Raw genomic sequence first — 12390 nt, 5'->3', positions numbered from 1 at the left:
TTTCACGGAAAGAGGATGCATCTCCCACAGCAGTTGTGAAAATGTTCCCTGGGTTTGACTGTCAGTGATGAATAAAATGTAATAGTGCTGCGCCCTTTCCCCTTTCCCACGAGGGAACCGTCCAATCTCTCAGTAATGTGTCAACTTTTGAACGGAGTGATTAAATAGAATATTGGGTCCAACCATTTCTTTAAGTGTGGCTAATCCGTGTTAAAAAAAAGGATAGTCCGCTGCTTCTCTTTAATTGCAGGCGCCACGAGAAAGCTAACGACGGCTGATGCTCAAAGAAATCTTGCATATTTGCTTAACCTTTGACGACGGACGCAAAGGGCTATTATTATTTTGCTAAAATTTCCAATTTACTCTCAGACAATTACTCAAGTAAACATGCACAGCTGCCGCTCTTGCCGCGGGCTCTGGGCTTCCTGATTATGTTGCCCGGCGCTGCAGTAAATCATATGGAATCGGGAAGCCGGGCTAGCGATTGATTTCATAATAAATTATTTGATCAACGTTCTTGACTGGAATGATTCAGCCCGTGCAAACAAATATGAGAATTTGTCATTTAGATGAAGCAAAGTTTTTCTAATCGACTCAAGGGTCGAGAGGCGCCTTGATAGAGGTGTGTACGACTATGAAGTGGACTGGCAGCACCCTTTCCCCAGGGCGGCGATGGACAATACCAAAGGACTTTCGTTTGTGTGAGGTGGAAAGTTTAGCGGGAATGTCAAAGGTGGGTGTAGTAGAGGGTGCCTGGGGCGCACTGCCGGGGTGATTGTGGAGCAGATACAACAAGGGCATTTAGTTAGGCACGTGGAACGAAGCAAAATAGAGGCTTATGGGTTGTGTAGGAGGGAAGCTTCGTGGGCTGAAGTACCCATACTGTGCTGCTCTTCTTCTATGTTCAATGAGGACCACATGTTCATGGACCACATGATGGATGGCGAACTATTCTCAAAGGCCGAGATTCGAGATTCGTGAGACACTACCTACCACATTGAGCTCGGAACCGTGGAGTTTCCAATGGAAAGGTTTGCGATATTCCACCCGGCAGCCGCTGAGATGCGTTTCAAACAAACCAAGCACTACGGAAACAGCTTGTAGGACAAAGGAACGAAAAACAAATTGTCGGAGGAACTCAGAGAGTCTGTAGAAGGAAATAGACAGTTGCTGTTTCCCTCCACAGAATCAGCCTGGCTCACTAAGTTCCTCCAGCAGTTCGGTTTTGGCTCCACATTTCAGCATCTGCAGTCATCCTATGGTTCCTCTATGATAAAAGATTTAGTTATGGCCAGACTTTAGAAGAAACGGATCTTGCTCTGTGGACTTCATGCTTGAAATCCAATTGGGGAAAATCCACCTAACCTATCAGGGAAGATGTTCTGTGGAGGGAAGTACCATGGGAATTCCTAAAGAATCTTCTGATAATGCTTCCACCAATTTATAAGATAGATCCTGATTAACTTCACCCTGAAAGCATTCTTCCAAAAATTGTCTAATAGTTTGGAAAGGAAAGTCTCTTGCATTGCAGCCTAAGTTGATGGGCACACTTTAATAATTGGCTCAAGGGATGTAGAGAGCCAGAATGTGGTACTAGATCACAATGTTGAAGGCAAAGACTAAACTTTCCAGAAATCTTTACAGGATGCCCCTTCCCACCCCTCACCCAATTCTGTTGACCTGTAGTCACCATTTCAATCTATTATCAAAAATGGTTCAGCATGATATACACTTGGACTACAGAGTGGCAAATGAAGTTCAGTATGGAGAATCTGTGCTCTTCATTGTTGACAAGAATAAGAGGCACGTGTACTCAACACATAGAATAAAACTTAGGATAAAAGGATAAAACATGGGATGAGACTTGGGGGAATTAGTTTATGACTCACCATGGCTAAACAGTAAATGGTGTCAGTAAACACTACTGCTGTGTTATGTTGACAGACAAACTCTATTTTAAATTCTCCAAAATTGGTAAAGACTGGACCCTCCTTCATCTGCTGTTACAAACAGCACCCAGAAGGTGTGAATATGGTAAACATGGGCTGATCACCAAAGGTAAAGATAATTTTGGGTGAAGGGTGTTCTTCAGTAAATTTCCAGCTCTAGATAGACATCTGAGGAGAAAGAAAAAGGTAAGGGTGAATCATTATTTTCTGATAGAAGAGGATTGAAAAACAAGGGGAATTAAGGTTCAAGCATATGCAGGACATTCTTGAGGCACAAGTCAGGAGGCATTTCTTGATGCTGAAATCAATGATTAGTTTCCGAGGAAGGGCTGTTTGTTTCTGGCCACTGAATTCATTTAAATAGCTGTGTGATGTGATGGAAAAGCTGATAAATTGTTGCCTGGAAGAACAAAATAACAACAATCAATTAAATATACCTTGCAAACCTAATAAACTACCAGTTAAGAAGTACAAGAATATTTTAGCTTAAAAAGATCTCAGCAAAGCCACTTTAAAAAATAATACAAGATACCATGCTGCAAAGGAGATGAAGTGTGACAGAATTACATCCTTATTCATTCTAAATTAGTGGTAAAATTAAACAAACTACTTGAAATTGATTATTGCTTTTTTACTGGAGGTTCTGATAATTGAAATGCTATTGGAAGGTTACCCCAGCTCAAGGTAAAAGAATGCAAAGCACCTTTCTTAGCTGGAATTCTCTCCTGGTAAATTGGATGAGGTTCTGAAATTATTTCTGGAATTCTCAGGAAGCAACAAGGGGAGTGACAGTGGGATTAGGGACCAACAATTGAGAGGGGAAGGAATAACAATTCCCAAAACAATTAATGAGCGGCATTAGTCACTCAGTTAATACATTTTTAGTAAAGCGTATTCATTATAAAAGCAGCACATTATGGGAAATGTCAGTAACTCTTAATGGAAAATAAGAGGGAAATGAAAACATTAACAGAAAAAGAAACAGAACTTCACCTTAGCTGATACAGCATAAAGCTGGGTGGAAGATAATCAGATGATAGAAGGTGAAGCTGTGGCCAGTAATGACATAAGCTGATCTGCTGTGATGATTTTGATGGAACTCTCAAAAAAGAAAGGATTCTTCTGATGAAGTTACTACAGATAATAGAAAGAAATGTTTTGTATTCCCCAGAATGTCAACATTATACAACAGTTGTAGGATTTTCTCTTTGGTCTTTTATGGCTTGTTACAAATCAGATTTTCTTCCAAGATTTATTGGTATTCATTGTAAAAGGTGGTGTGTGTAAGCTGATCAGAATTCCTTGAATCTTGCTACCTTCTGAAAGCCTTATAATAGAACAGTAGAGCACAGAATGAACAACCTTTCTTTTAGATTATTTACTAAAATAATCCATACACAGAGGGAAATAATAGTCTGTTGGACTGCATTATCCTTAGTCTGATTTCTTCACCAGAGGTTTGATGGCAGTTTTCCACTGGCACTGGTGTTTGCAGCTTGGAAAACAGGGTTAGTGTTTCTATTCAAGGGGTAAGGACACAAGCCCAATATTCAGGCATGTTTGTGTTCTCTCACTTAGTAACTTTTTCCAGACACAAAGGAATTTTGTCAAAGGCTTTGTTATTTTCTGTATCAAATCTGAATGAGACGGAAAGAGTTCAATCAGAATTAGAATTAGAATCAGAATCAGGTTTATTATTGCTGACGTATGTCCAGAAATTAGTTTTTTGCAGCAGCAGTACAATACATACAATATTACTATAATTTACAATAATAAATATAAAAATGTAGTGCGAACAGAGAGTAAAATTTGAGGTACTGTTTGTGGCTTCATGGTCCATTCAGAAATCTGAGGGGACGAAGCTGTTCCTAAAACACTGAGTGTGTTTGTGTCTTCAGGCTCCTGCTCCTCCTTCCTGATGGTAGTAATGTGACGAGGGAATGTATTGGGTGGTGTGGCCCTTAATGATGAATGCCACCTACTTGAGGCAGCGTCTTTTCAGGATGTCCTGAATGGTGGGAAGGCTAGTACCCGTGATGGAGCTGGCTGAGTTTAAAACTCTCTGCAGCTTTTTCTGATTCTGTGTATCGGAGCCTCTTGCCAGACATTGATGGAACCGGTCAACATGTATCAGCATGTTGGGCCCAGGATAGGTCTTCAGAGATGTTGACACCCAGGAAATTGAAACAGCCCCCCCCCCCCCCATTACATTGCTGACTCCTCGATGAGGACTGATGTGTGTACTTCTGACTTCCCCTGCATGCACACAATCCAGAACATCATTACTGACATAAATTTTGGTGTGGCATTGGTGTCTTACCGCACGACTACCTTGTCAAATTGGTGCACGGATCAAAGAGTTTATTCAACACGTTTCTCAGCTAACTCCATTGATTATCTCAATCATTGTTTCAAACAACATATTTGAGAAGGTGTCAAAGCTAAAGTTTACTTCAAGCCACGACCAAGAGTAAACTGAGATGATGTTTCATTTTGATACTTGGTTGCTTTTATTCACCTACCAAAGTGCTTATCAGAGAGGGCACATTTTTGGACTGCCAGGTTTCAACGGTATCTTGGAGATGCATCCCTGGTAATGGTGACAACGGCCCTTTATATATCACAGCTGCAACATTGGAAGTTGTGCCTTGTTCACAATTTTCTTATTGCAGGGATGAAAGCTATGTAAGTGTATGAAATATCCTACTTCAGTTCTGCACTAGTTCTTAGTGCAGACTTCTTGAGCAGGACTCTTTCAAGTACCTTGCTGGTCACATTGAACACAGCTAATCCTTTGAACTTTTCATAGTTGGCTCTGGCACTTCAGTGATAATCATAGAGACATAGAGAAGTACAGCACAGAAACAGGCCCTTCAACCCATCTAGTCCATGCAAAAACTATTTAAACTGCCGCTCCCAACAACCTGCACCAGAATTCTAGCCCTCCTTATCCTTACTATCCATGTACCTATCCAAACTTCTCTTAAATGTTGAAATTGAGCTCGCATGCACCTCTTGTGCTGGCAGCTCATTCCACACTCTTAACAACCCTCTGAGTGAAGACATTTCCCCTCATGTTCCACTTAAACTTCTCACCTTTCACTCTTAACCCATGACTTCCAGCTGTAGTCCCACATAACCTCAATGGAAAAAGCCTGCTTGCATTTACCCTATCTATACACCTCATAATTTTGTATACCTCAATTAAATCTCCTCTCAATCTTCTACATTCTGAAGAATTCAACCCTAACCTATTCAATCTTTCCTAATAACTCAGGTCCTCCAGACCCGGCATAATCCTTATAAATTTTTTTGGCATTCTTTCATCCTTGCTTACATCTTTTCTGTATGTAGGTGACCAAAACTGGACATAATACTCCAAATTAAGACTCACCAATGTCTTGTACAACTTCAACATAACATCCCATCTCCTGTACTCAATTTATGAAAGCCGATGTGCCAAAACATTTTTTGCAACCCTGTCTACCAGTGATATCACTTTCAATGAATTATGTACCTGTATTTTCAAATCCCCTTGTTCTTCCACACTCCTCAGTGCCCTACCGTTCACTGTGTAAGGCCTAGCTCAGTGGTCCTACAGAGGTGCAAAACCTCACACTTGCCTGCATTAAATTCCATCGGCCAATTTTCAGCCCATTTTTCCAGCTGGTGCAGATCCCTCTGCAAGCCATGATAACCTTCCTTGGTGTCGACTACACCCCCAGTCTTGGTGTCATCTACAAATTTGCTGATCCAGTTAATCATAGTATCATCCAGATCATTGAAATAGATGACAAACAACAAAGGACTCAGCACTGATCCCTGTGGCACACCACTAGTCACAGGCCTCCAGTCAGAGAAGCAACTCTCTACTACCACTCTCTGATTCCTCCCACAAAGGCAATGATTAATCCAATTTACTACCTCATCCCTAAGTGCCAAGTAACTGAATCGGCCTCCCATGCAGGCCCTTGTCAAATGCCTTACTAAAGTCTATGTAGACAACATCCACTGCCTTGCCTCATCAGCTTTCCTGAAAACTTCTTCAAAAAACCATATAAGATTAGCTAGACATGACCTACCACACATGAAGCCATGCTGATTATCCTTAATCAGTCTATGTCTATCCAAATACTTATATGTCTGGTCCCTTAGAATATCTTCCAATAACTTTCCCACAACTGATGACAGACTCACTGGCCTCTAATTTCCTGGTTTCTGTTTAGAGCCTTTTTTAAACAGCAGAACAATATTGGCTTCTTTGCATTTTTTCAGATAATTGGAATACAGCTTCACAGCAGCCAGAAAACTCTCAACCCGCCCCCCACCACACAACTTTAGAAGTACTATAAGTATAGGATCAGGACCGGTTGCTTTCCCAAAAGTAAACATAATTTTCTAGCTTCAAGAATTGTTGCTTGCTTCAGTTCCTGAATTATTAGAAAGTGTGCATTGGCATCTAAATCAGTTTCACAGATAATGGCAACACGAGTGAATCTGCAGATGCTGGAAATAAATAAAAAACACAAAATGCTGGCAGAACTCAGCAGGCCAGACAGCATCTATGGGAGGAGGTAGTGACGACGTTTCGGGCTGAAACCCTTCATCAGGAGTGAAGTAACATGGGATGGTCGAGGGGGGATAAGAAGTGGGGGGAGGGATAAAGTAGAGAGCTGGGAAGTGATAGGCTGGAGGGAAATGGGCTAGGGGGAAGGTGGAGAATTATGGGAAATAAAAGAGAAAGAAAGGTAGGGCTGGGAGAGGGATTATAGTGAGGGGGGAAAAAGAGAGAGAAAGAGAACCAGACTAAAATAATAGATAGGGATGGGGGTAAGGGTGGGGGGCAGGGGTATCAACGGAGGTCAGTGAGTTGGATGTCCATGCCGGCAGGAAGGAGGCTACCTAGGCGGGAGATAAGGTATTGTTCATGCCGGCAGGAAGCAGGCATCCCACCTCCAACCACATCTTCCCCTCCCCCCCCCCCACTCTTGGCTTTCTGCAGGGATTGCTCCCTATGCGACTCCGTTGTCCATTCATCCCCCCCATCCCTCCCCATGGACCTCCCTCCGGGCACTCATCCCTGCAAATGGAAGAAGTGCTACACCTGGCCCCACACTTCTTCCCTCACCACCATCCCAGGCCCCAGACAGTCCTTTCAGGTGAGGCACCACTTCACCTGCGAGTCAGCTGGGGTGATATACTGTATCACCCGATGTGGCCATTTATACATTGGGGAGACCCGCCGCAGACTGGGAGACCGTTTAGACGAACACCGGCGCTCGGTCCTCCAGCAGTGGCGGGATCTCCCTGTGGCCACACACTTCAATTCCACAGACCACTCCCACTCCGACATGTCTGTCCATGGCCTCCTCTACTGTCAAGATGAGGCCACACGCAGGTCGATGGAGCAATACCTTATCTCCTGCCTAGGTAGCCTCCTACCTGCCGGCATGAACATCCGACTCACAGACCTCCGTTGATACCCCTGCCCCCCACCCTTACCCCCATCCCTATCTATTATTTTAGTCTGGTTCTCTTTCTCTCTCTTTTCCCCCCCCCTCACTATAATCTCTCCCCCAGCCCTACCTTTCTTTCTCTTTTATTTTCCATAATTCTCCACCTTCCCCCAGCCCATTTCCCTTCAGCCTATCACTTCCCAGCTCTCTACTTCATCCCTCCCCCCACTTCTTATTCCCCCTCGACCATCCCATGTTACTTCACTCCTGATGAAGGGTTTCGGCCCGAAACGTCGTTATTACCTCCTCCCATAGATGCTGTCTGGCCTGCTGAGTTCTGCCAGCATTTTGTGTTTTTTATTCACAGATAATGGAATGGTTTGCATGAAATTTTTAATGTCACTTTCAGATTCTCCTGCCTATGAGCATTGGAACTGCATTTCAGATGTGGAGTCTTTTTACAGGATGGAGCAGGTGCCTCTTTGATTACACATGGTCATGACAATGGTCCTCATTTCATCTGAGACATCTGTTGTTCTCACTCAGTACTAGTCCTGAACCTGCATCACCAAAACATCTGATTAACAAGTTATTTTTTCACATTGATATCTGTAAGATCATTGCTAAATGCAGATGCAAGGCTTCTCTACTGTTCAACGTGACTGTGCTTCAGAAGTACTTCATTGGCTGTGAAGTGCTTTGGGATTGGTTGAGCTGAAGAAGGTCAATTTGGAAATGCAAGAAAGATATTTCACACAAATACCTTCTGATCAGAAGAATATCACTTTCCACATAACTTTTTGATAGTGCCTTTCACCAGCTTTTTCCTTAGTTTTTCCACTGTACTCATAAGTTAGGTCATGAATCAAGTCTGGGTCATGTGTGGATCCCACAGTAGCTATTGGCTAAAATAATCAGAATATTCAATAGAATAGGTTTAAATGGATGATTCAAATTGATGATCATCATAATGGTTTAGTGTCAATGTCAACAAGACAAAAGAGATGGTTATTGACTTCAGGAAAATCTGCATCACTCACACCCCTCTTCATATTGGTGGCAGGGATCACCAGATCACGACAGTTTCAAACTCCTGGGAATGCTCATCTCACACAATCTCTCTTGGACCCAGAACACACCCCCCACAGTCAAGAAAGCTCATTCATGCCCCTACTTTCTGAGGAGATGGAAGAGAACTGGTCAATGCACATTGTTATTCATGACTTTCTTCTTCTTCTTCTTAAGACCATCACCCCTACTTGTGCATAGGCCGGCAACAACAGCTCAGCAGAGTCCGCTGTCCTGAGCTGAAGGTTAATCAGCTCCATGGCTTATGCTTTTACCTTCTAGGCATAGATCCTTCCTCTCTCAGGGATGAGGTCTTCAGAGCTTCTGTTGGTGTTTCTGTAGCTCTGGGTCTTTATGGGATGGGGTCGCTAGACCCATTCCCTACCCTCTTCCTTTTGCAGCTGGGCTTGGGGCTGTCTGTGGTGGAGTTACAGCCTTCTACAGATGCACAGTAGAGAGCATCCTAACATGCCATCACTAGGTGATGTACACGTCACCTAGTATCAATCCATGTATGTACAATCAGTCTACATATATAACAGTTACAAGACCATAAGACATAGGAGCAGGATTAGGCCATTCAGCCCATTGAGTCTGCTCCACCATTCCATCATGGCTGATCCTGGATCCCACTCAAATCCATACACCTGCCTTCCTTTGATGCCCTTACAGAAACCATGCTGACTTTGACTTATTTAATCATTAGGCTCCAAGCACCTCGAATCCTCATCCTTAATAATAGACTCCAACACTTTCCCAACCATTGAGGTTAGGCTAACTGGCCTATAATTCCCCTTCTTTCGACTTCCTCCCTTATTAAAGAGTGGAGCGACATTTTCAGTCTTCCATTCCTCTGAGACCATGCCAGAGTCAAGTGATACTGGAAAGATCATGACCAATGCATTCATTATCTCTTCAGCAATCTCTTTCGGTACTCTGGGATGTAGTCCATCTGGTCCAGCTGACTTATCCACCTTAAGACCTTTGAGTTTGCCCAGCACCTTTTCCTTTGTAATAGCAAAGGAAAAATAATTATTGTGCATTGTGTTTTATAGGATTGTTTTTATACTTATATTTATTATGTTCTTTATGCTTATTATGTTTTATTACGCTGTATCGAATGAAAGGGTTAATGAATAAACTGGAGGTGATACCTACTACTCTGATAATGCTAACATTCCACAGAAATCTCTTCTAAAGGTTAAATGCCAAAGTAAACTTATTATCAAAGTAATAACTTCTGAACCAGTATGGAACAGAATGCAATAGGAGTTTAAATTCAGTTTATATTTCTGGCTTCAAATCTTAGACCCATATATGTAACTCAGGTAAGATAAGGCTGAAGATGATCAATTATAGTACATGCACATTATCATGTTTATTTTACACTAGAACACTTGACAGATTGCAAATGGTAGGATCAGTTTTTTTTAATTAAACAAAATATACTTTATTCAAAAATAAAATTATATACAACAACCATTCAATGACTTTCAATTCTTTACAGTTATTATCATTACTCTTTTAACATTTTCAAAATTCAAAATTTTGCCACCCACGTGGCACTCTGTTCTTTAATTTTTACATTCAGTGGGGTATACCCCCAACCCCCCCACCCCTCAACTCCCACGGGAGAAGAACCCTAGACTGTGGTCCTTCCCCACCGGGCCCTTGCGGTGGCTGCACCGAGTTTGAGTGCGTCCCTCAGCACGGACTCCTGCAGCCGAGAATGTGCCAGTCGGCAGCATTCCCCCACGGACATCTCCGTGTGCTGGTAGACCATCAAGTTTCGGGCCGACCAAAGAGCTTCTTTGACCGGGTTGATGATCTGCCAGCCGCACCGGATGTTGGTCTCGGTGTGCGTCCCTGGGAGCAGCCCGTAGATCAGAGAGTCCTCTGTTACGCAGCTGCTGGGGATGAACCTCGACACTGCCCCTTCCATCCTCCTCCACACCTTCTCCGCGAACCCACAGTGTGCAAAGAGGTGGGTCACCGACTCCTCCCCACTGCAGTCCTCCCGTGGGCAGAGGGGTGTGGAGACGACGTTCCGGGCTTACAGAAGGGATCGGACTGGGAGGGCCCCTCTCACCGCCAGCCAGGCGAGGTCTTGGTGCCTGTTGGTGAGGTCTGGTGATGAGGCATTTTGCCAGATGAACTGGCTGCTCCGGGAACCACCCCATCATGTCCATCCCGTCCTTCTCCTGCAGTGCCTGCAGAACACTTGACAGATTGCAAATGGTAGGATCAGTTATATTGGTGTAAAGACCATTGCAATGCCCTAACATGCAATTCTGTACCTGGGGTTAGCATCTGATTGATAACCTTTACATTTGTGTCAAAGAGCTTTTGTCTAACATTCAAATGAGATGTTAATATATGCAAACCACACTGTCTGCAATTTGCTGTCATTTTTGTTCTGAACCATTGGACTGCTTATAAGGAAGAAGCTTATTTGAAGGAATTCATAAGAAGCACATTGTATAATAATTAATTTTCCTATTCTCCCCAGAATCAAAGTATTTGGATGTTATTCTCTCTGTTATTTCCTCTGTTCTTTTGTTTGCTTCAGTTTTTGTTCTGTTTTCCTTTTGCTTTTGGAAACAGATCATATAATGACAGTTAGTCCAATAATCTGCTACGCACGCAAGCAGCAATTCGGTTGCGTTTTGTCGGCAGAATCGATAGAAATCCAACTACAATTAAAATATTCCCAGCTTATGAACAGAACAGGCTGAAAGAAAAGAGGACATGAAAACTATCACCTCAAGCAGTAACAGACCAGTTTGTAACTCTTGTATTAGTTGACCAGAAAGCATATAAATGATTGAGCTTTGATCAGTATCCAAAGGTGGTATTTCTGCTATATTGGTTGGTGAGCAGGTCCTAGTCGCTCACTTTTAGGCCACAGCCCTCTAAACTGCTCCTATCAATGCATGTATCTAGATCATTCACCCACGTACTTATCTATGTAGCTTCAAGGACTCTACAACTCATGTTCTCGTTTTTTTTTTGTTTGTTTGTCATTATTTACTCTTTTTAGTTTTGTGTAATTTCTCTTTTGCACTTTGGTTGTCTGTCAGTCTTTGTGTGTAGTTTTCATTGTTTATATTGTATTTCTTTGTTCTTCTGTGAATTCCAACGAGAAAATGTATCTTAGTGTAGCACATGGTGACATGTACATACCTTGATCATTTTACTTTCAACTTTCAGATAGCATTGAAATGTTGTTAATGTCCCTGTCCCAAAACTATTTCCGGCAGCTCATTCCAAAAATGCATCACCCTTTGCCTGGAGTTGCCTTTTAAGTCTCTCGATTCTGATTTCAAACCAATACCCTCTTGTTTCTAGCACCCTCTCCCTGGGAAAAGGATCATGCATTATCACGCTGTCTATGTCTCTCATGTTCTTATTTACTCTAATAGATTGCTGCTCAATCTCCTAATTTCCATGGTATAAACTCCTAGGTTACACAACCTTTCCTTGCAAACTCGGGCCCCCAAGGCACACACACAATGATTCAAGAACAGCTTTTTCCCCTCTTCCAGATTTGTGAGTGGACATAGAACCAATGTATATATATATATATATATATATATAGCAATTCACAGATCTTATGTATTTTTACGTATTGCAATGTGCTGCTGCCGCATAACAACAAATTTCATGACATATGCCATAAGACCATGTGACATAGGATTAGAATGAGGGCATTCAGCCCATCAAGTCTGCTCTGCCATTCCAACATGGCTGATCCCAGATCCCACTCAAGCCCATACACCTGCCTTCTCTCCAAATCCTTTGATGCCCTGACTGATCAGGAAACAATCAACTTCCGCCTTGAATATACAGTGGACTCGGCCTCCACTATGATCTACGGCAGGGCATTCCACAGATTCATCGTTCTCTGGCTAAAAAAA

The 12390-nt window shown here is 42.7% G+C and overlaps 1 protein-coding gene across 1 annotated transcript in view; it reads left to right on the top strand.

The window, feature by feature from the left end:
- LOC140734256 (short transient receptor potential channel 5-like) overlaps nucleotides 1-12390 on the top strand; it is a 132349-nt gene that overhangs the window by 1359 nt on the left and 118600 nt on the right. The gene's annotated exons all lie outside the window — the stretch shown is intronic.

This window comes from Hemitrygon akajei, chromosome 10, assembly GCF_048418815.1.
Source record: "Hemitrygon akajei chromosome 10, sHemAka1.3, whole genome shotgun sequence".
Taxonomy (NCBI): Eukaryota; Metazoa; Chordata; class Chondrichthyes; order Myliobatiformes; family Dasyatidae; genus Hemitrygon; species Hemitrygon akajei.
Note: the sequence above shows the minus strand (reverse complement) of the source record. Positions and strands in the feature narration are given on the sequence as shown.